This window comes from Capra hircus, chromosome 18 (assembly GCF_001704415.2).
Source record: "Capra hircus breed San Clemente chromosome 18, ASM170441v1, whole genome shotgun sequence".
NCBI classification, from domain to species: domain Eukaryota; kingdom Metazoa; phylum Chordata; class Mammalia; order Artiodactyla; family Bovidae; genus Capra; species Capra hircus.
In genome coordinates this window covers 41,991,183-42,016,173 of record NC_030825.1, presented here as the reverse complement: position 1 = coordinate 42,016,173, position 24,991 = coordinate 41,991,183, and the positions used below count along the sequence as shown (strand labels likewise).

Sequence of the window (24,991 nt, the reverse complement as noted above, 5' to 3'; positions counted from 1 at the left end):
ATTCAAATTATTTTAACATTAAGTATCTTTCAAAGCTCTAAATATATTTAAGGGGACTAATTGTAAACTTCTCCCAGAAACCCAAATCCAAATTCATGTTGCCATGAGAATTCAATGATAATAAATTACACTCTTCTAAGTAAAGCATCCACTGTAATAAAACACCCACCCTAGAGAACTTAGAAGCCCTGATCCCAGCTAAAAGGATTCATGCCTTTAGAATTCTGGGCATATATATTACTTTTCTGTCGGTTCTCTCAACTTCTCTCAATTACTGATGTTCTCTATGTAATGAATTTTCTGAGGTTTGATGTGTGATTATGGCTATATTTTTATCTATATGTTTTGTGGTTCTTGTACTTAAGCTTTTTGCTCAGAAATCCTTTATTAAAAGTACTAAATTGTAAAAAGCACATTCATATTTCATTCAGTGTTCCATACAGAAATGTGAATTTTTTGCAGCAAACACAGCTGCATAAAGAAAGTTACCATAAAATAACACTCTTAGACTATAGATCTCGACTCTTGGAACATTTTGGTTCAGAAGTAACTTTACTGAAACTAGATTTCCTAGAACATTTCCATCTTCTTCCTAACACAAACTCATCACCACCTTTTCAAATTTCCAAATCAAAAATCAGACGTTAAAAATTCCCTTTGAATCTCGTGCACTTTTAGGCAAAAGTCAAAAGCAAACCCAAAGACATTTCAAACTTGATTTGTCCATCTCTGAGACCCTGACAGTTTTCATTTGTTCTATCAAAATAGTAGAGGTAAGAGCCTTACAGACCCAACAAACACACACACACACACAACCATGTGGTAGTGACAGGTCTTTAGACCTTAACTTGAAATGAACAAGCAGAGGAAACAGAGGAATCTTGCTGCGGAGTGAGAGGGCCCAGGTATGGGGCCAGGCACTGGCACGGCAGAGACAAGATAAGGGCCCCCCTCAAGTCCTGCAGGTCCCAAGGTATCAGTACAAGCCAACAAGAGAGGAGAGGAACTCAAAGACTGACCAGTGTAAACGAGCATCTCTTTGCAAAACGTCTCTCCAGGGAATGCACACGCAGGCCTGGCCAGCTAGCAAGCCACTGACCTTTTGACAAAAAGGAATGTAGAATTAAAACTGCCAATAAGGCAAAACAATTACTCAACACACAGATTTCATGAGCAAATGAATACATGAGTGAATAATGTGAACATTTGTCAGTGGTAGTCAGCATAATAAATGAATCTGATATTAAAATTTGGAGGGAAAGAAACTGATGTGACCCTCTGTCAAATTACATCAGCCCATATGTGAGGGACCTGCCCAGGCCTGGCCCGGGCTCCATCGCATGGTGGACAGACCAAGGATGGGCCCTTGATGGCACATATCTCTCCCGGTTCTCAGCGGCCCCTCCTGCCTAAAGACCAGCCCCTAACTGGAAAGGCTGGGGCAGACCCAATCCTGTCTAGAAGAGTCCTCCAGGTGACTGGGGGGACTCCCAGACCCCATGACCAGGCCCATGGTCACCAAATGGACTTCACCTGGCCAGGACAGCGTAGGGTGCAGGATAGGCCCACCCAATACAGAGGCCCCAGTGCCACACTCAGCCTCCCACGTGGGTGCTGAAGAAAAGCAGAGAAACCACCAATCACGGCTTCTCTATGAGGGAAGGGGTTGGGTTCAGGATGTATCTGACGGACATGGAACATGGGCTGAAGCTCCCAGGGAAAACTGACCACCAGGATGCCCACTTCAGGGCACACCTCTGGTCCCAAAGCCTTAATTTATCAAGCTGACCAAGAGCTCTCCACCCTCCCCACACACATGGGGTGCTCAGGGGGTCCAGCGAGAACACCAGCTCTCCCTCTGCAGACTCTGTTCCTAGCAGGCTCCTCCCACCCAGCGAAGCCCATGCGGATTTCGTCCATTCCCCTGGTGGGGAGCCCACACCATCCACCCCAGTTGGAGAACCGAGGCCCAGAAGACAGAAAGTGCAGTCTCTCAGGCCTTCCCAGTCTTCTTGGATTATTTTCCTGGGATTTTACTTGAAACTTTGCAAAATTTCAGATGAACAAATGTGCTGGGGACAGAGTTGCCTGCCCCAGGCAAAATCCCCAACCCAGACAGCCGGGAGGGATAGCCAGGAGCCCTCCCAAGGCCATGGACCCCTCTCTGATGGAGGCACCTTTGCCAACTGGCAGAGAGCTGCAAACACGTCCTTGCTCCTAGAACTCCTCTCCAGACTCACTAAGGGAATTTGAGCCAGTCTGTTACCCATCATTTCCTCCAAACTGGGGGGAAATAAAGGCACTGGCAAAGAGCCTGCAAGGCTGGTTGCTCCATGGGAGGTAGTCCTGTGGGTCCTGGCCTCCCACCCTCTGTAATGTGGCCACCACAGCCCTCTCCCCACACCCCTTTCATTCTGGACTGAATGGGAACAGGCACTACTCAGGTCACCTCACCTGTCAGCCGCCGTTTGGGGAAAATCACCCTCTGCTTCCCCCTTCACTGGGAACAGGCCGCATAGCCCACCAACTAGGCTTCCCCTTGTTGAATCAGCAAAGTGAGGAGGGCAGGAGCTGGGTGACAAATTTGACTCTAGCTCTAACCAATTCTCTGAGACTCAGCTTTCCCATCTGGAGAATGGGGTAATGATTTCCTCTCCCTCCCTTCAAGGATTTCTGTAAAGCTCAAATAGAGAAAGCATAAGTGAACTGGCTTTAAAATTCGTCCTTCACTTTGCCAGGGCAACAACCCCAGGACCTCAGGCTGTGTTTCCTCAGAAGAGGCCCCGAGGCCAAGACTGAAGAGCAGAGGTCTGTGCAGGAGACGATCCCAGGAGCGGCCAGGGTGGGCTAGTGGGGAAGTGGGGGAGGAAGGAAACCAGGACAGAGTGGGCTAAGCAGTGAGCTAGACTGAGGGTAACTGGGCCTCCATCCCACCTCGGTGTTCCAAGACCTTGAACGGGACCCACACCAGGTGGGCTGGGCTCTGTTTACCAGGTGGGCTGGGCTCTGTTTGCCAGCTGCCATCCCAGCATTGAAGAGGGCTGCCCTGGAGATATTACCTCTGCAAACTCCCAGCCTGCATCCAGCACAGGCCACATACACTCCAGTGGAGAGACAGACAGACAGACAGAGACAGAGAGCCCAGGCAGAGCTTCCGACACATGCCTTAGGCAGCCGCAGAGGGCTGTGTGGGCCAAGGGATCCTGCCATGTCTGGCCATGCTAGTGTCAAAAAACAAACATGTAACCAGACACTCTTCACAGACAACCTATATCTGCATTAAGTCACTTCAGTCGTGTCTGATTCTTGGTGGCCCCCATGGACTGCAGCCTGCCAGGCTCCTCTGTCCATGGGATTCTCCAGGCAAGAATACTGGAGTGGTTTGCCTTGCCCTGCTCCAGGGGATCTTCCTGACCCAGGAATCAAACCCACGTACCTTACGTCTCCTGCATCGGCAGCCCATTCTTTACCACTAGCACCACCTGGGAAGCCCTATAGGTGTCTGCTTTCCAGAGAAACCGTGAAACTAGCTTAGTTTCAGATCATAGATGCTTAGTGAAAAGAAGCACTTCGGCAGCTGTCCTGGGATAAGCCTCCAGTCAGCCCATCTCTGTCCTCCACCTTCAGCCCTGGATCCATGTCTCCATCACACAGAACCTGTCATGGGCACAGATGCCCCAGCTGCTGAGCTAACCGGTGGGATTGGGACGGGGTTCTGCCCTCCAGGAGCTTGGAGTCATGTCAGTAGGCTTGATGACAGTGAGAACGTGAGCGACATGCCTTATCCCCTTTCCAGGAGGCCTGGACATCAGCAGGGCTTGAGAACACCCTCTCTTCATTTGAAGCATCCAGGTGTTGAAAAGTGCTAGATAACCAAAGAGTCGAGAACCAAAATGCTTGCAGGTGAAAATCTCAAGCGTCCATAAAATCCACCGAAGCAGAACCACTGATTCCTTAAACATCTGCTAATGGAGGTCTTCCCACATTGGTATTCCAGCTCCCATGTCAGGAAAAGAACATGTAAAAATCACAGATAAAACAGAGTTTATAGCCTAGTAGAGGAAAAGAGTGTGAACTAAGTAACTTCTACAGCACCACGTAGGACACTATCACCTGTCCCTCCTTTGCCAGCCAGACCTGGTGAGTGGTATCCGGTGCATCCATTCCAAGCACACTAATGCTCCCTGCAGGCAGGCACCAGGGTGCAGGGCGAGGCGAGGGAGGGGCGCACAGCTCTGCCCTCCAGGACAGTGAGGACAGGGCAAAAGATCAGCCCAGGGACAGGTCAGCCTCACGGAAGAGCACGGGGCACTCTGGCCTGGGCTGCTGGGGACTTCATGTGGAGGGGGGGGTGGAGCTGACCTTCTAGACAGCAGGCACAGCAAGAAGGCCCACCAGGAAAGTGGGGGTGCCTGGAGCGTGTGAGTTATCAGCTAACAGGAGTCGTTCAACCAGTGGCTTGTGGGCTGCAGCCTGACCCACTCTGCTCTGTAGACTTGCAGACTCCAGAAGAGGACTCTTTCTCTTGAGACTGGCCCAAGGCTGAGTTCTAGAACTGAGTTGCAGGCCTGTGTCTGTCACTCAGAGACTGTGAGAACTCAGTGTCTCGCTTCCTCTGTCGGAGTCCCAGTCCCTACAGACATCCCAGGTGTCTGTGCATATCCTGGGGGATCCTGCAGGTGACCTTGCAATGCAAAGCCAAATGCAGCAGGCATGGTGAGCAGGGACTCAGCCCCAAAGACTTGAAACCCCGGGCTGGAGCTCCCAGAGCTTGCCTGCAGCTGAGTTGGAACCGGAACGTCCCCCTGGTCCCAGAGCATCCTCCATGTGGCCATGCACCCAAGTTCTTCCTCCTCCAGGACAGAGCCTTCCACCTCCCTCCAGCTTTTGGAGCATCAATTCAGTCTTCATTGGAGCTTCTGAAGAAACTGGGCGCCCTTTATTCCCTCATTACTGTGATGATACATGCACTATCTTATTTTAGATGATTTCCTCTGCCTTACCCCCAAGCTTTTTTATGAGTGATCGACAAAATACTGTATACAAAGTTATAACAATTGTTTGTATAATGTGCTCAAAACTGCTCTACATCTTTATTTAACATCAGTGTCATCACCATGAAAGTAACCTGGGTCCAAGCACCTTGACATCAGCTCCACAGAGCCCTCCATGTGCCCTCCTCAGCCCGGCGGAGCTGGGGCTGATGTCACTGAACACACACAGCACCTGGCGGGGACCTGTCTGCACCCTGACTGCTAATTCCCGTACTCCCTGGCCTTTTTTTTTTCAGCATCATACATTATATTTAAGTCTCTCCAGCAATACAAATTTCAATTTGGCCAAGCTCTTTAATATTAATAGTTGTCAATCCAAATGCAGAGTGCATAATAAAAAATTTAATCGAAACGAATAGCTCACATATTTCTCTACCTCCTAAATATAGTTACCAATTAGACAAAAGATTTGGTTATATAACTTTGTAGAATTAAGGCCACCTACTAAAGACCACCAGTTAGGGCTAAGAAAGCCAAAATACCTGATTCCTTCCTGTTAATTACTTTGAAAGACAGAGCGCCTCTCACCCTCTGTGTTCCTTTACTCACTGGTACAGACTGTGTTAATGGAATTCACAGACATGCAATTTAGGGGAGACTTTGGAGCTAGTTTATAATCACAAAGTTATCAACAATGATAAACCATCATTTCTACAGCACTTTACAGTTTACAAAGTCCAGTCACTGGACCTGCTCTGGTTGAGAGGGAGGGATAACACAAAATCACCACCATCACCACCACCCCATTTCACAGACAGGATAACTGAGGCTCAGAAGAGGCAGAGTGCTGCTTGGCAAGCCTGTCAGAGTGGTCCTGGAGCCCAGGGCTCTGATCCTAGGGACCAGACTTCCTCGGCTTGCCTCAGCTTCCTACTCCTCAGACACAAAAGCACTGTGATCATTCCCGTTTCATATGAGAACTAAGCTGTTATTGCCCCCATTTCCCTGCTCTTTGCTGAGAACTCCCAAGTCTCCCTGGACCAGGGCAGCACCGGTCCCCAGAGTCTAGCAAGACCAAAACAGCACAGCTGCAACATCTCCTCGTGGGGGGTGGGGGGGGAGGGATGAAGGCACTTTCCCATGTGACCATCGCGGGCCTGTCGGGGAGTCCCAGAGCCACAGTGCCAGGCTGACCCCTGACAATCCAGCATTTCAGAGACTCGCTGACCCAGAAGGGACCCTGCCTCTCACGTCGAATCCAACTCCTTCATTTTGCAGCAGTCCTAGAGTCCACGGTCACGGTGCCGCTTAGTGGCAGAGTTGGGGGCAGAACCCCCCCCCCCCACACACACACACACACACACACGCTCATGCTGGTGTGCTCAAGCTCTGAGGAGTCCAGGGGCCTGGGCACCACCCCCAGCGCCCGGCCTGCCCGTGGCTCCCCGGTTGCAGTGCATCCTGCTGGGCACTCGGGGTATTTCTTCTGCAAACGACTGCAGGCCTCCTTCATGAGCTGCTCTGGGCTCGGCCCTGAGCTACATCAAGCAGGAAGTTTAAATGAAATGGCTCCCAAGTTCCTTAAATGGTTTAATAAAACATATACTGACTGCAATGTGCAGTTTATAGTGGCAAACTATTGCCCCTCAGTTGGGAAAAATGACCTCCAGTCGGCAATATTCCTTTCAGCTTCATGATTCTAGTCTGCTGTTGGCCATTCCCTCAACCCACCGGGCAATTCTTTTCCATAACAAGGCCGACTGAAGCCACCACGTGCGGCACTGCCGAAGGTGCCTCCGCAAGGCCCATTCCGTGATGAGACAAAAGGCACGGTGGACAGTTGACACTGACGCCTGAGAGCAAAGGATCGCTGCTCGGAGAGCAGGGAGACCCAGAAAATAAGTGCAGGGGTTTCAGAGAGCTTCAAGGAAATTAAATGCGGGATCAGACAGAAAGGGGTGTGTGTGTGTGTGTGTGTGTGTGTGTGTGTGTGTGTAATCCCTACTCAGAATCACTCAGAACCAGGATGGGCAACAAGTTAATCAGATCCGGGGGGAGTGCCTGAGCTCCACAAACGCTCTTGGCATCTTCAGCCATAAGATTTAGAAAACGCAGGGAGGGTATAATGTGAATTTCTAAAACTCTACTGTGTTAATAACAAATAGCTATTAATAACGCTTCTAATCACACATGCCATTTCTGATATTTGGTGCCGAAAGGTTCTGCCTCATCTAAAAGAGTACTGGAATTTGACTGCCAGAAACTGATGACCTTTTATCCTAAACTGTGCATTGAGATGGCTTGTTAAGCTCATTAGTATTATATGGTGAATTAGATTAGACATTTTACGATTTTTCAAAAAAGGCTTTTTTGATATAAAAAAAAGCAGCAATTTCCTTTTTTGACATTTTTCATTTTTAAGGTAATAAAAATGGCACATGTGTACCATGGCATAATGGATTAATTAAGGAATATTATGTTTATCCTAACTCTTAACCGAGTTGTACATCTTCATAACTCACTCATAAAAATTAATGCATTATCTTATACCACAGGATGATAGACCTATTTTTACCAAACCTGCTCAGAATACATTGTTCTAAATTGGATTATTCTGAGAAACAGTGGATAGCATATTCTGATATCATCAATCCAGAATTATATTGTTATTTTAAAACGTTATATTAGTATATATAAAATCCAAACCTTCTTCCTCCTGTGGCTTTGAATCGTCAAGCTATTCTGGCTCTTAGGAGATCAAGCTGCTCCCTCCACCTACACTCACACGTAGCCAATTTTATATCTCCTCTCATTCACAATAGATTTGTTGCTTAAAAAACACATACACTGCATCAAAGAATCACCGGACAATATTTTTTGGCTATTTCTTTGTGTCTTGATGGTAGATGTGAATATAAAAGAATATTCATGCAAGATTCATAAAGGCCCCAGATTTCTAAATCAACAGATGAAAAACCCCTAAAAATAATAATGTCCAGATGTTACTTATTTAAATGAGCTGTTGCCATTTAATGTTGCCAATCACAAAAGTGAAAGAATTTGTGAATTTCAAGGTATTCATAATTTACAGAGGATTACAATTTTTTATCAAGGGAGCATCCAGGGCGATTAAAATCGGCAATCTCAATAAATACAAATGATTCTCTCACAGAGGCTACCTTTATAACCTTGGCCTCACACCACAAAGCCCATACTCTCCTGTTGCAGATTCTTTCCTTTCCAGGCCCCCTTCAGGGGGAAATGTAACTTGCCAGGCCTAAAATGCAGATTGTTTTTAATGTGCTAGAACTTCAGAATTGGAAGGACTCTTAGGAATCATGTAAACCTAATTTCTCTTTTTATTGGTGAGAAAATTGAGGTCCAGGAAAATGTCTTTCCCAAAGTCCCTCAGCTGAGAAGAAAGAAGCTTCTGGAATCTGAGGTGCAGGCTGGTGTACTGTCCATCCACTAAAATGTAGATTCAGAGTTAATATAATTCCAGGACACTGGCAATGCCAAAGGAGCTTGTGAAAAATAGACACTCACAGGCCCCCTTCCGCTTCCCAGGTAGCTCAGTCAGTATAGAATCTGCCTGCAACACAGGAGACCTGGGTTCGATCCCTGGGTCAGGAAGATCCCCCGGAGAAGGAAATGGCAACCCACTTCAGTATTCTTGCTTGCAAAATCCCATGGACAGAAGAACCTGGTGGGCTACATCCATGAGGTCGCAAGAGTCAGACATGACCTAGCGACTAAACCACCACCAGTCACCACAGGGCCCCTTTCCAGACCAGCACACCTCCAGGCAGGGGCCTGGGAACCTGCACGGAAAACTGGCTCTCCCAGTAATTCCTAAACCACCACCACAAGGGGCTCCCTGGGCCATGTCTCCCAGATTCCTAAAGTTTCTCGGGAATGAGTGAGATACAATGAAGCAGTCAGCAAGCTGTTCTTTCGTGACTGACAATGTCAAGGTGCCCATCGCAGAGCTACCAGCGTTAGGAAGCTCTCTTTCAAATTGCCACCGTGAGAATCTGTATCTGATAGCTGAGAGTGTGGGTGGCAGAGCCCAGCCTGACACACGTGAGATCTCCCTCTGGGAAACCCTGGAAGAGACATGAAGCTCCAACTTTACATTCTGGGCCAGGCTGAAGCCCCGGCTTCCCTGGTCCTCAGCACCGCCCAAGCTCAAGGAAGAGCAGGGCCCCTATGCACTGCTGATGATGCGGGTGTGACCCACAGGGGACACCCGGGTTCACCTGGGCATGCAGCCTCTGGCGCAGCTGCAGTCTGGAGGCTGGGCTTGACCCAGAGCACATGCTGATGCATCTTTGATTTCTGTGGATTCCGAGACTTAGCTTACTGCTCTAAAGGGAAAGGGGTACTGGGAGGATCTGGTTGGATTCTTGGGGGCATGAGGTCTATGGGAAAAACTCACCTCACATAGTACACTCTCTGCAAGGCCAGGGGGCTGCTGCTCTATGTATGGACTGCAGTTTAGCACAGATTCACGACCTGGGCTGCTCATTTGGCCTCATGAAAGGACTACCTGAGGAATAGCCTCACCTCAGTACACAGCCACTCCATCCCCTGAGCCATCAGCCACTCCACAAATTCTAATATCTGCATCTAATCTTTCAGCTACATCTTCCCGCTACCCTGCAGAAAAGATGGCATGGGTCCCACCTGGGCGTCAGGCATCTGTGTCCCTGTTGAGGGGAAAGGTTTATCTCCAACCTCACAAGGTGCAGCTCCATTCTAGAACACGTCAGCCATCCAAAGTGAACAACCTTTTTAAAGTTCATTCATAAATACCTCAAAGGTTCAAAAAAGAAATGCCTTGGGGTCATATGTGTTCTATTATTAATAAGAAAATGACTTAGATAGAAATTGTAATAAGCTGGATGTAAACTTTCCCACACATACCTTTGCCAGGCACACTAAGAGTTCATTGAATTACATCTAGAAAGGCTCTGGTAGTAAAGCATCTACTAGAATCAGTATTCCCCATGCATGCTGAGTCCCTTCAGTCATATCCAGCTCTTTGTGACCCCGTGGATTATATAGCCCACCTGGCTTCTCTGTCCATGGGATTCTCCAGGTCAGAATACTGGAGTGGGTTGCCATGCCCTTCTCCAGGGGATCTTTCCGACCCACGGATCAAACTCAGGTCTCCTACACTGCGGGCAGATTCTTTACCGTCTGAGGTGCCAAATCAGCGTTTCATTAGACTCAGTTAGTTGAAAGATGGACAAACTGAAAGGAAGGTGCTTGGTGTGAGGCTGGCCTGGGCTTCAGAGGATTTTGGAAATCCTGTGGGAAAGGCCTGAAACACAGGGGAAGCCGTAGAGTTCTGGCCACTGGGAGGGTCTTGGCGGGCTGGAGCCTCACACTGATCGTGGGGCACCTCACACAATCAGCAAGTCTCTGCTCAGAAAGCTCTGCTCAAAACAAAAAAAAAAAAAAGAAAGCTCTGCTCACACATCTTCTCGCCTCTGCCAAACCAGGTCTAAAAATTCTTGGACCCATGTCACATCAGGGGAGCCCAGTGCAAGCGCAAGACCAACAGCAGGCAGCTCGGATGAGGGTTAAAGGATGCTGCAGGCCCCACCCCCGAGGGCACAACGGATGGCACTTGGAAGACCGCCTGTGTCCCTGTGAGCTCCCTTCCCCCAGCCTCTGACCCGCGCACCCCGGGTGAACAGGGAGAAGAACTCGCTCCAACATGACGTCTCAGCAAGAACCTGCTGTGCTGGACACATCCCGATCCCCAGGGCCGCTGGGGCAGAGAGCAAGCTCAGGGCTGGCCGAGCCAGCACTCTGCGGTTAAAAGCAGCAGCCACAGAAGCAAGACCTGGACCCAGAGGTCCGCACACCCCTTCCCCTGGCTGGTTCCCAGACTCTCCCCAAGGCACTTCTGCATAGTCAAAGGCTGCAGGAAGTGGGTGTGACCCAAGAGGAAGCTCAGTGGCTGAGGCCTCCTGGGTCTGTGACTAAGGACAGCCACAGTGACCTCTTCGAAGGGGCTGGCAGCTCTGGGCAGCCACAGGCTCTGAGTGCTGTCACCTGGCCCAAGCCTGTCATCTGGACAATGGACCTGCAGGGCCAGTGGGCCTGCTCTGTTCTCCCCAAATACCAGCAGGACAGGCCTTGGCCGCGTGCTCCACTCCCCTGACCAAGAGTGATGTCCGCTTCCCCCCAGCCTGAACGACTGCCACTTTCCTCTACCCTCTTAGCCTGGGAGGCAGCAGCAAATCCTTGGGATATACAAAATGGGATAATGACAGTACTTATTTGATGAGGTCGTTACAAGAATTAAATGAGGTCATGCATATAAACTGAGGACCAGTGCCTGGCACTTGGCAAACCATCACTCGGCCCCAACAGCTGCCCACGCTGGATTTCACCACGAGTTGGGCTGCAGAATGCCAGGCCGGGCCTCCCAAGGCCTCCCGGGAGGTGTGAACACTTAGAGACAAGAGGGGGCGCGCGACACCTACTGTGCGACAGGGCGGGATTCAGGGCGAAAAACAACCACATCTGGCAACAAAGAGGGCCAAGGAACCTGCTTGGTTTTCCTCTCAATTGGAGAATAAATATTCACCAGCCTCATGATTAAAAGCCATGCCTTCAGTTCAGACGTTTGCAAACATTTTTTTCTACCCACAAACCTTTTCCAAATGAGAGCTTACCAAGGGAGCTCACTGTGTAAAACAGATGGCCACGAAGTGACCCTGGTCGGAGGGGCTGGGGGATCCTGGAGCCTCCTGTGCCCACTCCCTCCTGGTCTGTGTAATGACCACCAACTTAACAGAACATATTAGGCCAGGGCTTCCCAGAGTGCAGTCACTGGACCAGCATAAACACTGCCTCAAAATCCGTTAGAAATTCAAATTCTCGGACTCCACCCCAGATCTTCTGAATCAGAAGTCGGGGTCGGGGCCCAAAGCTGTGTTTTCACCAGCCCCCCGGCAACTTCAGACACTGTTATACCAGCAGTTCGTACCCAGAGACATGTGAGCACGCAGGCTCAGTGTTTCCCCCTGAGATGACTCCTGATTTGACTGGTCTGGGGTGGGGTCCACTGGTGAGTCCTGGAAGTTCCCCAGGCAGATCAGTGAGCAGCCACCTCGTCTCAGCAAGCCTCCATGTGGCCCAAGGGGCAGCCAGAGCAGCATGGCCTGGGGCCTGGTATCTGGACGTCTAACATGTATGGAGCTCTGTCCCCCAGACCTACCGAGTCAGAATCTGTGTGTCACCAAGGCCTCCCAGGGGACTGTGTAGACATCCCTGACACCCTGGTCTAGGTGGTCCTGTTGAAGACCTGGAAAGAATCTTAGACACCACGTCGTCCCAACCACTCACCCCCTGGGTGGTCGCCTGAGGCCGCATGGCCTGAGACTTCCCAGGTGACCGCAGCTGCTGTAGCAGGTGGGGGATCAGAGTCAGCCTCCTCACTCCCAGGACAGCTCTCCTTCCTAGGCCCAGCAGCCAAGCATGCTTGCCTCAACCTTCCTTCTGAGCGTCTCTGCGTCTTCAGTCCCTGAGGCCTCAGAGGAGAGAGGGGATGGAGGCTGCTCCTCCTCCCTGAGAAGGCAGGGGGCTAGAGGTGTCCAGGGTGGCAGAGATTCCCACTGGCCATTCAGCAAACCCCCAAAACCTTTCCAGGGCTGTGGCCACTCACTGTCTTATTAGTGGAGGCCTGATATTAGTTGGAATGTACATTTCTAGGAACACTGAAGTCATGTTTAAACACACACATATTGGGGCCTGGAGAGGAGCAACAGAAATTTGGGGAATGAATCCAGCATGGGCCAGACTTACAATTTCTACTACAGATGCTATCCCAAGTTTTATTTTGTTAAGGAACAAAAACTACACTGTTTTGCCATGCCCACTCATAAGAGCATCATATGTGCTATTAATTGTGTTTAGACATGAAACAGTCTATACATATGGACAGGAGGACAAGTTGATTGTCCTACAGTATGTCAGAAAGAAAATAAAAATGGCTTTAGAATAGGGAAAATTCACCACATACTCATCTCTACCACCACCCTGATAAATACACACACACACACACACACACACACACACACACACTCACACACGCAATCTCCTCCTCCCTATCCAAAGTTTCCTCCCCTCTGGACTGTCAAGTTTGGTTCACCACCAGGCCAAGAACCAAACTGAATCTTTAAACAGAAAGAAGTCATAGATATCTCCATTTCCTGGACATAGGGACATATGTTACCACTCATTTCTTTCACTGATTCTCAAGCACAATGTCACTACCAGGCTAATTCACCCCTTGAGCACCTACCAAGCACCTACTAAGTGCAGATCCCTTGCTTGAAGCATCACATAAATTTTCAAGGATGAAACTCAAAATCCAAAGTCACTGCTGTCTCTCTTGCATTGTGCTAACATGTCGTTCACATGTGCTAACATGTCGATCACATTATCAAGTCCAGTTAGCTTACTTCCCTTTGTGCAAAATGAATTGAGCCAGAAAACTGGAAGGACAGGAGTCCAGTTCTGCCAGGCTTAAATCACAGACAAAAGTTCATGAAAAACATCACTGCCTTTACCCTGCAACCACATGAAGCCTATTGTTGAAACATAGCAGCTTCTGCGGAGGGGAAGGCCATGTGCTCTCAGATGTGAAAGGAAATCCCATCTCTTCGCTTGAGATGGATGCAAGACCAACCGTTTCCTGAGCCCCAACATCCCCAAAGTACTTGGATTAAGAGATTGTTTCCACCATGAGCACAAATACATAAAATCAACTCAGACTTCTCTCTCCAATGACGATAGAGCAAAAAAACTATCCACCCTCTGTCTTCTGTATGAAGAAACATCAGAAGGCTCCTGGTACCAAGTCCACACACTGTGTTGGACCAAAAGAGAGGCAAGGAGGGGACGAGTCAAGAGAGACAGCTGCTTGATCCCTCGTTAGCAGCAGCTGAACGTCTGTGTCCAAGAGGCCACGGGGGTGCTCAAGACTGTCTGTGGAAATGGAAGAGCAGTCTCCACATTCAGAGAAAAAGATCTGAGGTGAGTCAAAGAGATCCACGCCAGGATTCATGCCAAACAACATGTGATACAGAGAACGAAGGGGGAAGAATCAATTAGCACGTTCTCCTATGTACCATATACCCTGGCTTTCTTTTCTCTGGGTTAGGGAATAATTCATATTTTTAATGCAAGAAGTTATCGATTTGCTTAGCTTTTCCTCTGTCCTAAGGAAATGCTATACACGGAGATGCAGGCATCCTGCAACTGCCTCCTCCTTCAGCAGAGTCGAGAGCTGGTCCCACCATGCAGTAGAGGATACCAGTCTTGAAATTTAAATAAAAGAAACAAAGGAAAGCTCAGCTCACCTAGCACCTCCTCCCAGCTTCATGCTCGCCCTCAGTTTGCCACCTCTCTCAATCACAGCATTAGGTTTTTATGCAATTAGTGTTCTTTTTCGACTAGGACCTGATTTCAGGCTCACTAAAACCCCAGTCCGCACTCTGTAAAGAGCAACATCGAAACAATCACAGTTAAAGTGAGGGTGACCAGCACACAGGGACAGGCCTGGGCTGTCCTGGTTTCTTGGTTTACACGCCATTTTCTGATGTGTGATTTGTAAGTTATCTGTGATGAGCCTCAGTTTCTTTGTCTGCAAAGTGGGTTGCTGAGGAGATTACACAAGATAAGGGATCCCAAGGTCTGATCACAGGGCAGGGTTGGCCGATGCCTTCAGTAAAGGGCCAAGTGGGAAATATTTCAGGCTCTCCAGGCTACACAATCTGTCCCAACTTCCCTACTCAGCCATTACAGTGAGAAAGCAGCCACAGATGATACGTAAATGAATGGGGCTGTCTGTGCGCCAAGAAACCTGCATCTAAGAACACTAAAATTTGAATTTCATGTAATTTTCATGTGTCACAACACAGTATTTTTCTTTTGATTTTTTTCATTCATTCAGAAATGTAAAAGCCATTCTTTGCTTTCACAAAAGAAGACAAAACCACAATGAGCTACTACTCCACACCCATTAGGATGGCTACTATCAAAAAGAAGCAGAAAATAAGTGTTGACAGGAATGTGAAAAAAAAAAAAAAAGCTGAACCCTGTGCACTCTTGGTAGGAGTGTAGTAAAATGGTGTAGCCACTATGGAAAATAATATGGCAGTTTCTCAAAAAATTAAAATTTCCATATGCTCCAGCAGTTCCAGCAGTTCCAGGGTCTCTAAGAAATAGTTGCACACCCATGTTAATAGCAGCATTATTTACCATAACCAAGAAGTAGAAGCAACTCAAGTGTCCATTGATGGATGAATGGATAAACAAAATGTGGTATGTGTAACACACACACACAGGAATATTATTCAGCCTTAAAAAGGAAGAAAGTCTCACCACTGCTACAACACGGATGAACCTTCAGGGCATTACGCTAAGCAACATAAGCCAGTCACCAAGGGACAGATACTGTCTGATTCCACTTATATGAGGGACCTTGAGTAGTCAAATCCACCAATACAGAAAGCAGAAGGACAGTTGCCAGAGGGTGGGGGAGACGGGGATGGGGATTTACTCTTTAATGGGTACAGAACAGCATCTTGGGAAGATGAGAAAGTTCTCGAGGTAGATGGTGGTGACGGTGGCACAGCGTAGTTAATGCCACTGACCTGTACACTTAAACATGGTCAAGGCAGAATTTTTTGGTATTTTGTAAGAATTGTTAAAATATTTCTAAATGTTTAAAAAATAAAATAAAAAACAGGCAGTGTGCAGATATTGAGCTCCCTCCCCCCGCCAGGCTATGGTCTACCAGCCCCCACCATAGGACAGCACAGTAAACATCATCCCCCAAAAAGGAAAATGAGGAAAGGTTTCAGGTTACAAGTGAAAAGAGGGCAAACAAAGATATTTCTAAGATTTATTCATTCCAGTCTTAACCAAGCACCCACTCTGGGGTCAATAACCCTTCAGGCAGAGACACAAAAAATAGAGAAGGGGGAGCGTTCCAGGCCCAGAGCCCAAGCCTTCCCTCCTGTCGGCCCAGCGCCGCCTGAAGGAAGTCCATCCTGCACGTGGGCAGGCTTGCCCTGTGCTGGAGGTGGGGGGACGGGGGCCATGGGAAAGCGAGGCGGCAGGCCACGCAGACATGTGCATGGCTCACATATGGCAGCACACCCTCCTCGGAGTGGTCAGTGATCTTGTCAGGGACGGAAGAGTTCAATGACTACAAGGGTGAGTTTAATTATATGTTGTCGCTGACTAGCAGTGGTTCCGATGGTACAATTACACATGTAATTTATCAGCAAGATACTTGCATACATAATAAACCAAAAGCAAAACATTAAATTTCAGTGGATGCTAAAAATACAAGATCGGGCCGTGACGCAGAGCAGTCTCACTTGCAAGGGGTTGGGGAGAAAAGCCAGGGACCTCCCCTCCCTTTTAGGAGCTGGCTATCCCACCCACTGTGACCACGTGGCATCCAGCCCAGGAATGCATGCCCCAAACACCAAGTAAATCCCAAACCCCCAGTGGTGTGTCAACAACGCTCCCTCCACAAAGGAAATGGGATGGGGAAGCTGACTTAGGAAACTCACCACCCTTCTGACGTTCTCTGAACTTGCTAACCACTGTCCCAGGGGTGCCGGGAAGACCGTATGCCTGGCAACCTCTCAAAGTTCCTAGCTCCAGCACAAGTCTGAAAATGGCCTATACTTCCCTTAATCTTGAATAAAGACAGAAAAAGGAAAAAGGTGACTGAACAGAGAAAATGAAAATACTACTACTAACAGCAACACACTTACTAATTACACATTTTGAGCCAAGAGGCATTATTTTACTTGTACCATCAGATAGATTACTTGCACAGTCTACTATACTGTCATCATTGTCATTCCCAATTTACAGATGAGAAAAGAGAGGCACAACAAGACTAATCCCTTGACATGTGGTCATATAGCCAGTGCCTGGTGAAACCATGATTCAACCCAGGAAATATGGTTCCAGACTCCACATCTTTGCCAGGTTTAGAGGTCATTTATCTCTCTTTATTATTATTCATTATTTTCTTACCAGTACTGCTATGTTATCCATTGTGCAACAATTTAAAAGTCAAGGGTGGAGTAACTTTTTATCCTCATCACTGGGAATACATTTCCCAAAAGGCTGGTACCCACTGTGCTGGGACATGGGAGCCTCAGCCTAGTTCCTCATGATAGCAGAGCATCATCCAGTCCCAAAGAGATCCAGCATGGTGGGGCTGAAGAGGACACACAAGAGCTTCTAAGAGAGCATGAAATATAATATAAACTACAGAGTTTTACCCAGGAGACAGACAACCAGTCATTCGGACAGGAAGTCTTCTGAGCCTCATAAATTCCTTGCCCACGTCCCGCTTTGAAAGAGGTCACCTTCCCCTACTCGGCCTCCATGTCTTCCACCCCAGTACGTATGTCTTCATCTGCATACACACCCTGGTGGATTCTTAGAGCTACTTTCATAACAAGGCATTATTATGGTTTCAGCTTACAGAGATTGTCTGGCACAGTCCCAGACATTTTGTTTTCTATTTTAAAGACTGGATTGAAAAGGAGAGATAATAAGAATATCCTTCTATAACTGATCATTTGATGAAAAAAAAAATGTTTGGGAGGGCAAGGAATGAAGAGATAGTAAAAAGCGGGATTTCATTTGAACCTTTAGACCTACCATTCTAAGATCCTGTCAGGGTTTGAGATAGAGTCCCATCCATCCACTCATCTACCCATCCAGCTACCCCTCCCTCCATCCATCCACCCAACCATCCATCCACCTATCTACTCATCTACCCATCCATTCATCCATCCACCCACCTATCCACTCATCCACTCACCCAGCTACCCATCCATCCATCCACTTGTCCATCCTTCCAGTCACTATTTTTATCGAGAACCTTCTATACAGTGAGCACCATTCTAGCAATTAGAAAATAATACTGAACAAAACATAGCAAGGCCCTACTCTCTCTACATTTTCACTGTACTAGGAGAGACCAACCAGAAACCAGTAAAGAACTAGGTCTCCAAAATTACTCCTGCATCAAACATCACAATGTATTTGAAATCCTCTATCACAGAGGTAAATCAGAGACATTTCCCTTACTTGTTATCATCATCAAGGATCAGCTGTAAAAACAAACAAAAGTGTGTTTTATGGAAATGCTAACAGTACAAAAACATATTCCAATGTGGCAGAATCATTTGAAGGCAAATACTACAAGCAGTATTTTTATGACAAAAGCTTTATTTCTCATCTTCTCTACCCTTGATTTAAATATCTACATATATGTGGGTGCACACGTATCGAGATTCAAGTATTTCAATATAAATTTTGTATTCAAAATACTTTTCCTGATTTCAGTTGATTGCATATTTCGAGCCAATGTTGCAGCAGTAATTTTTGTTCTGAATCAAAAACAAGGATCTTTCTCCCTCCCTCACCCTCTGTCTCTTCCCTGTGCTCAACAACCTCACTTTCTTCCCCAACCCTCTAGCCTTGTGTGTGCTTAGTTGCTCAGTCATGTTCAACTCTTTGCAACCCCATGGACTGTATCCAGGCAGGCTCCTATGTCCATGGAATTCTCCAGGCAAGAATACTGGAGTAGGGAGCTGATGCCTTTCCCAGGGGATCTTTCCGACCCAGGGATCAAACCTGGTTCTCCTGCACTGCAGGTAGATTACCATCTGAGCCACCAGGGAAGCCCCTCTCTAGCCTTAAGAAGCCTAAATATTCAGGCTGCTTTCAGATCTGAGTGATCTCAAGGGCAAAACCTGTTTCCACTCATGCATTCTCCTGCTGAAGGTTTCTGGGGCCGTGGGGGTGGTGGGGGGAGTGCTGAGGTGCTAGCGAAAGCCATATCTCAAAGGCACCAGGATAGAAGGACAAACCTTCCCACTTTGATTTGAGTGTGTAATTGTTTGAATACATCTTGCCCGTACTACAATAATGTCATCCTTGGTTGACACAGATTTTAAAGCTCTTTGAAAAGGTGGAATGTTATCAATCACAAGCATGATTATAATGGGATTTAAGTGGAAGAAGCTACGAATCAGACCCTCATTCGGGCCAGGCTCTATGACAGAGACGGGGGTGGGGAGAGAAGTTAGAGGGCTGCGTCTCAGCTGGGAAAAGGATGCAGAGTGTAGCCAGCATCCACAGAGCTTCTCCCCCACAGCCGGAAGATGTCCCAGGAAGCACCAGGAAACCCTGAGCTGCAGCTGGAATTCCCCCACACCGCAAAAGTATCTGCTTATGCTCCTATCGCATTAGACCAGAGGTTCTCAAGCAGGCCAACTGTGCCCCCAGAAGATATTGGGTCATTTCCAGAGACATTTTTGGTTGTCACAACAGGGGAAGGGATTCATAGCTGACACCTGGTGAGCTGAGGCCAGGGATGCTGTAAGCCACCCACAGTGCACAGGATGGCCCCACAGCAAAGAATTACCTGGCCCAGAGTGTCAGCACTGCCAGGCCGAGGAACCCCATCTTAGCTCCAGAGAGGCTGAGCCAAAGCCTCAAGAAAAAAGGGACAGGTCAAGAAGGAGCATTTCTAGGAAAAGAGTCTGAAGCTGCTCCCCCAGCTCTGTGAGCAGAAGCTCGCCAGCAGACCGAGGCAGGTGACGAGAGTGGATAAAACAGAGGATGGGAGAGAGGAGCCTTTGAGCCAAATTACTTGCTCTTTTGCCTTTTGATCTAAAACACACTTTTCTTATTACATGTCAGACGGGACTGGAAATCCAGCCATTTTTTTTCTTCAAGGCAAAACAACCCAGGCCCAACAAAAACACAATAATCTCCCTGGCAGATCTCTGGACTGTCCAGCCTCTCCCTGACAAATCACAACGGTGCCTACAGATGTCAAATTCACCCACCAAGCCCAATCAAATGCCCGGATTACTAAGGCAAAGAATTGTGAATTTCATTAAATATGTTAAAGGGGAAAAAATCAGCTTTGAAAAATAGTAATCCTGTCTTTCAACAAAAATATTATAGGAAGCTATGAATTTGGTAGATCCGAATAGGATGTTGGTACATGTTTTACTAAGGTAATATAATGGCACACTATTATTAGATCACATTAATCATTACTGTGCCAACGGCGCTGACAGCCCCACTGAAAAGGATTGAAAGGCCTGGTAATGGATATAAATTACCCATTGTGTGATAAAAGGATTTTTACTAAGAAGGTAAGAATAAAACAGCAAATTTCTAATATAACTGTTGTGTAAAAACCAAAATAAAAGTAATCCACGGTCAGTAATATCCACAAAATCAGAAGTAAGCACTTTTTCAACAAGATAAAGTCACAGTAAAAAAAATATATATTCGATACAGTACAAAATTAATTTCTAAGTGCATAATTCCACTATCAATTTTCCTGGTTTACGTAGTGACCTCTGAGGCCCATGGTCAAGAGAAGGTGGGTTTGGTTAATTAGATCTCAGGGTGAGTTTACAGAGGTGTCAGGGCAGCCTCAGAGGAGGGGGCTGCAGACATCAAATATCAGCACTGCCCCTTCTTCTTAAGTTTTTTGCTTCATGTGGGAAATACACTCCATGACTGAGTTTGTGATCTTGAGTCCAATTGAGGTGACAGGCACAGAGCCACTCAGACACAGGTTTCCTTCAAGACTGGGCCAAGCCACAGGACCACGTGCTGAGTTGGGGGGGGAAACGGGCCACGAGTGGTGCTTGGAAGAGCCGCCTAGCTTTAGGCAGCCACCCCACCAGCTCCCCAGCTCTGGTTCCCACTGCCGGCTGGTGGACAGCAGCTCTGCAGGATGTCGTAGGAGAGGCAATGAAGTCAGCCTTGCGGGGCTTTGTGAGCCCGTTCTGAGACCTTCTGAGCATGTCTCGACATCACATAGTCATGCCGTCCAGGAGACCTGCGACCCATGCTGGATCCCAGAGACCTTTGAATCTGGAAGTGTCTCCAAAGCCCAGCCTCTGTCCACAGAAACAAAGGACTAGCTGGGAGAACTTCCACCCAGCACAAAGGTCCACATCCCAGAGAGGGCAGCCTGGTTCCCCACAAGTCACAGGCAGGATCCCTTCAACAAACTGTAAATCAGTGTTCCTTACCAGGCGAGTCTGAAAGCAACGGAGCTCCCTCGTGGCTGATGGATATTCTTAAAGCCGTGGTGGTCAGGAACTGCAAAGATAAGACCTGTTAGAAATTCTCAGCATTGGACACATCGACTCCAATAAGACAGGTAAACAACATTCAGCCATGGTAACAATTAGACACTCAACTAGTGTCTAAAAACATTTAATAGCCCCCACTGCCCCAATTCATTGAGCAATTTTTAAATTGGGAACTATATGACCTTTGCTGCAATAAACCAGATTTGCTCAGCTTCTTTTAATGGGAAATTGCCACCTGCAAAAAGAGAAGGGAGTGGGGCATCTAGCCGTTTCTTCTCTGAGTGGGATGGAAGAAGAAATGAGAGCAAATAAGCGCAGTCTCGCTCTCTCTCTTCCTCTCTCTCTCTCATATAGAGTCTTCCCAGGCGGCGCTAGTGGTAAAGAACCCACCTGCCAGTGCAGGAGACTTAAGAGATGCGGGTTCAATCCCTGGGTGGGGAAGATCCCCTGGAGGAGGGAACGGCAACCCACGCCAGTATCCTTGCCTGGAGAGTCCCATGGACAGAAGAGCCTGGCAGGCTACAGTCCATGGGTCACAAAGAGTCAGACACGACTGAAGTAACTTAGTGTGCGTGTGTGTGTGTGTGTGTGTGTGTGTGTGTGTGTGCGCGTATTGGAGAAGAGAATGGCAATCCGCTCCAGTATTCTTGCCTAGAGAATTCCATGGACAGAGAAGTCTGGTGGGCTTCAGTCTGTGGGGTCGTAAAGAGTAGGACATGACTGAGCAGCTAACACACACACACACACACACACACACACACACGTGTGTCTGTGTGTATATATATATATATATATATATATATAGTGTGTGTGTGTGTGTGTGTGTGTATCCCTCCTTCCCCTCCTTCCTCTCTCTTTGGAATTCCAAAAGTAAGGAATTGAGAAGGTATTCAAGGGTTCTTTTTCTCCCACTAATTTAAGGAGGCCCCTACAGCAGACCACACACAATTTCACCCAAACCTCAGTTGGCTACTCCTATTCAGTGGCCAGGGCAGCTCTCAACAGGTCCAGACCAACAACCGACAACTGGACCAGGGGTCAGGAGTATTGTGTGACATCAAAGTCCTCTCTCTGAACCAAGACCAGGAAAGCAGCAGGATGGGATCACGGCCCAGAGGGAAAGCCGAGATGCCCGTCACAGTGGCTCAAGAGCCATCAGTTGGGGTGATCGAGGCCAAGCCCTAATCTGTGATCTCCAGCTCAGGGCCAGTGCAGTACAGAAGCTAATTTGCTTTGCTGTGTTACAGAAGAGACTACAGGGCAAGCAACTGTTCTCTCTTGATAAACTGTACATTCTGATATTGCAGAAGTAGACTTCTAGTAGAGAGTCAAGGATGTGTCTGTAAATGAACGAGAAGATATATTCGGAGAGCACGCAGTGGCAGCCCCAGCCCAAAGTATTTGAACATCAAACCACTGACTTGCAACACTCCATCCAATTCCAAGATTGACTTCTGGCAACCAAAAAGGTGTTTGCTGAGTACATGCTAGAAGTGTTTTCTCAAAGTGTAACAGGGACACTGCTATTTGTAAACGAATTTCAACCTGCTTATCTTGAGACAGAAAGCAAGCCGACATCTCAACCATCTGCATGAGGACAGAGATTATAAGACTCTCTCTATCCTCGATCAGATTATCTTCTGCATTTTGTGTTTTCTGTTTCACTCAACACTCAAATCTAGGCAGTGTAATACATACACTCGAGCTATGCTTTACCAGGTTCTATCGGAGCCGGGAGGAACAGGCCTATGGCACCCAACTGAAGCTACAAAGACACTTTGCACACAAGGCTCCTGACATTTAGGGAGGAGATTGCAGGAGGTGGAGGTCAGACTCAGATTTTATATCCAAGTTCATGGCTTACAAACTTCAAGGACTATTCTCCAGGGGCTTTTCACTTATAAGCTTTGTAAGTTCCAGGGACAGGAGAACACAGGACACTTCTGGGGAAGGCCCAGCTCTGCATGTCCTCCGGCTTCACACCTCTGATCAGACCACCAGCTCCTGCAATCCGCCCAGGGTCAGAGTCACCCGAGGCCCCAGCAAAAGCCCTGTGCCCTGATTGGGGCCACACCCTCGTCGGGGCTATGCCCTCTTCAGAGCTGTACCAAAAGGGTAGGGGGTTATCCAAAGGTGGTCGCCTGCCTAGGAAGCTTAGCCTAACAAGCTTCCTGCTGGAAGAGGAACCCCAGGAAGGGAAATAAAGTTAGTGCCATTTGTGCCTTGGTGAGCCAGTCTAAACAGGAGGGGCTCCTGGTGTCTGATGTCATTACAGTCACTGCAAGTCGGGCAAAGGTGACCACATCAGATACTGATGCTGTAATTCAGGATGGGGAGGAAGGAAAATGCCAGTGCAGTAATTCTGTCTTCCGCGATGAAAGAAACAGCTCTTTGGGTACAAGTCAGTAACTCGCATTGAGAGGTAACGTAGGAACCTGATCCCTGACGTGAGTCTCCCCTCATCCCTGCCTCCCACAGGGACCCCTGAGGAGCCAGGCAGCAGGACACCCAGGAGACATGGCCCACAAGCCCAGTTTGGTGTAGGTACCACCAGATCAGAGGAGAGGTGGAAGGGGACAGGTAACAAAGGCAGCAAAAAGCGTGGCATGGCGTGAGTCAAGGGGGGCTGGGCAGCAGCCCCCTCATCAAAGATGCCTGAAATCCACGAAATTGATCCCCCAGCCACCCCTGTAAGATGCAGGTAAGACACACACCAGCCCAGGGGAGCCAATGAATTTAGGAGACCTGTTCACTCAGTGGCTCAGACCTTCTGTGTGCCGAGCCCTGGGGCCAGTCAAGGGCAAGCAGATCTGCCATGGGATCCAGGAACGGCCCACTGTGGGAAGAGGCTGGTGGGACAGGGTGCCGAGAGGCGGCCATAGTGGGAGCCAGGGAGGGCGGGCACACGACATGAGCCCTCCAGCAGGTGCAGGCAGGGCCTCAGGGGAGACAGGGATGGAGGTAAGGGGAGCGCAAAGGTCCAGAGATCCTGCCGTGGGGCTCGAGCAAGAAGTGCAGGGTGACTTGCAACTTGGAGAAGCAGGAGAGAGAAAGCAGGGAGGCGGCGGGGAGGGATGGAGGGATCACTTAGGGCCTGAGGCAAGTCTAAGGCTTCTCTGAGGAAGGGGAGGGGAGCAGAGGGGATGGAAAGCCCTGAGAGAGGGATTTTGAAGGGAAGCAGGGTGGACAGGAAGACGTGGGGGACACAGAAAAAAAAAAAAGTGAGAGGCGGTCCAGGCAGCTCTGGTGTGTCCTGGCACACAGTGGGCCCGCAGTGTGGCATCCCTGTGAATCTGCTGGGCCCCCACTAGGGGACAGGGGACCCCCTTCCTCCTGAGTTCTCCCAGGAGAGACATGGCAGCTCTGAGCAGAGCCAGGAAACCTTCGCGGGGCAGGAGCCCAGCCTCTCATCCTCAGACACAAGGGCGAGTCAGGAGATGAGCAGACACGCCACACACGGCCCCCTCGCCAGGGCCTCTGTAACGAGCCCCAAGCTGAACACAAAAGCTCCTTCCTCTAGGCAAACGTGGTGCCTTTCTGTGCCCATTACACACCTATCTACTGCTCTGCACCATGACAACTGGAAGGCCATACAAGTGACTCCAAGAGTTCCCATTTGCTGAGCGCCTGGTACCAGGCACCACACTGGGGCCGGCTCCCCACAGCACAAGGGGAAGGGGCTGCGCCCCACCCACCTCCCAGTCCCCACCCTCTAGCAGAGGGCTCAGAGCTCAGTAAATATTGCGTAGAAGGGAGGAAGGGAGAAAGCAAGGGAGGGAAGTAAAGAGAAAAGGGGAGGATGGA

General features: G+C 48.5%; 1 protein-coding gene across 4 annotated transcripts in view; it reads right to left on the bottom strand.

Annotated features, from left to right (window-relative positions):
- Positions 1-24,991, bottom strand: part of ZNF536 (zinc finger protein 536) — a 452,519-nt gene that overhangs the window by 376,140 nt on the left and 51,388 nt on the right. For all 4 annotated transcript variants that reach the window (XM_018062250.1, XM_018062249.1, XM_018062251.1 and 1 more), the window contains one exon: positions 21,125-21,194. The gene's annotated coding sequence lies outside the window, so the exon portion shown is untranslated. The remainder of the gene's footprint in view (positions 1-21,124; positions 21,195-24,991) is intronic.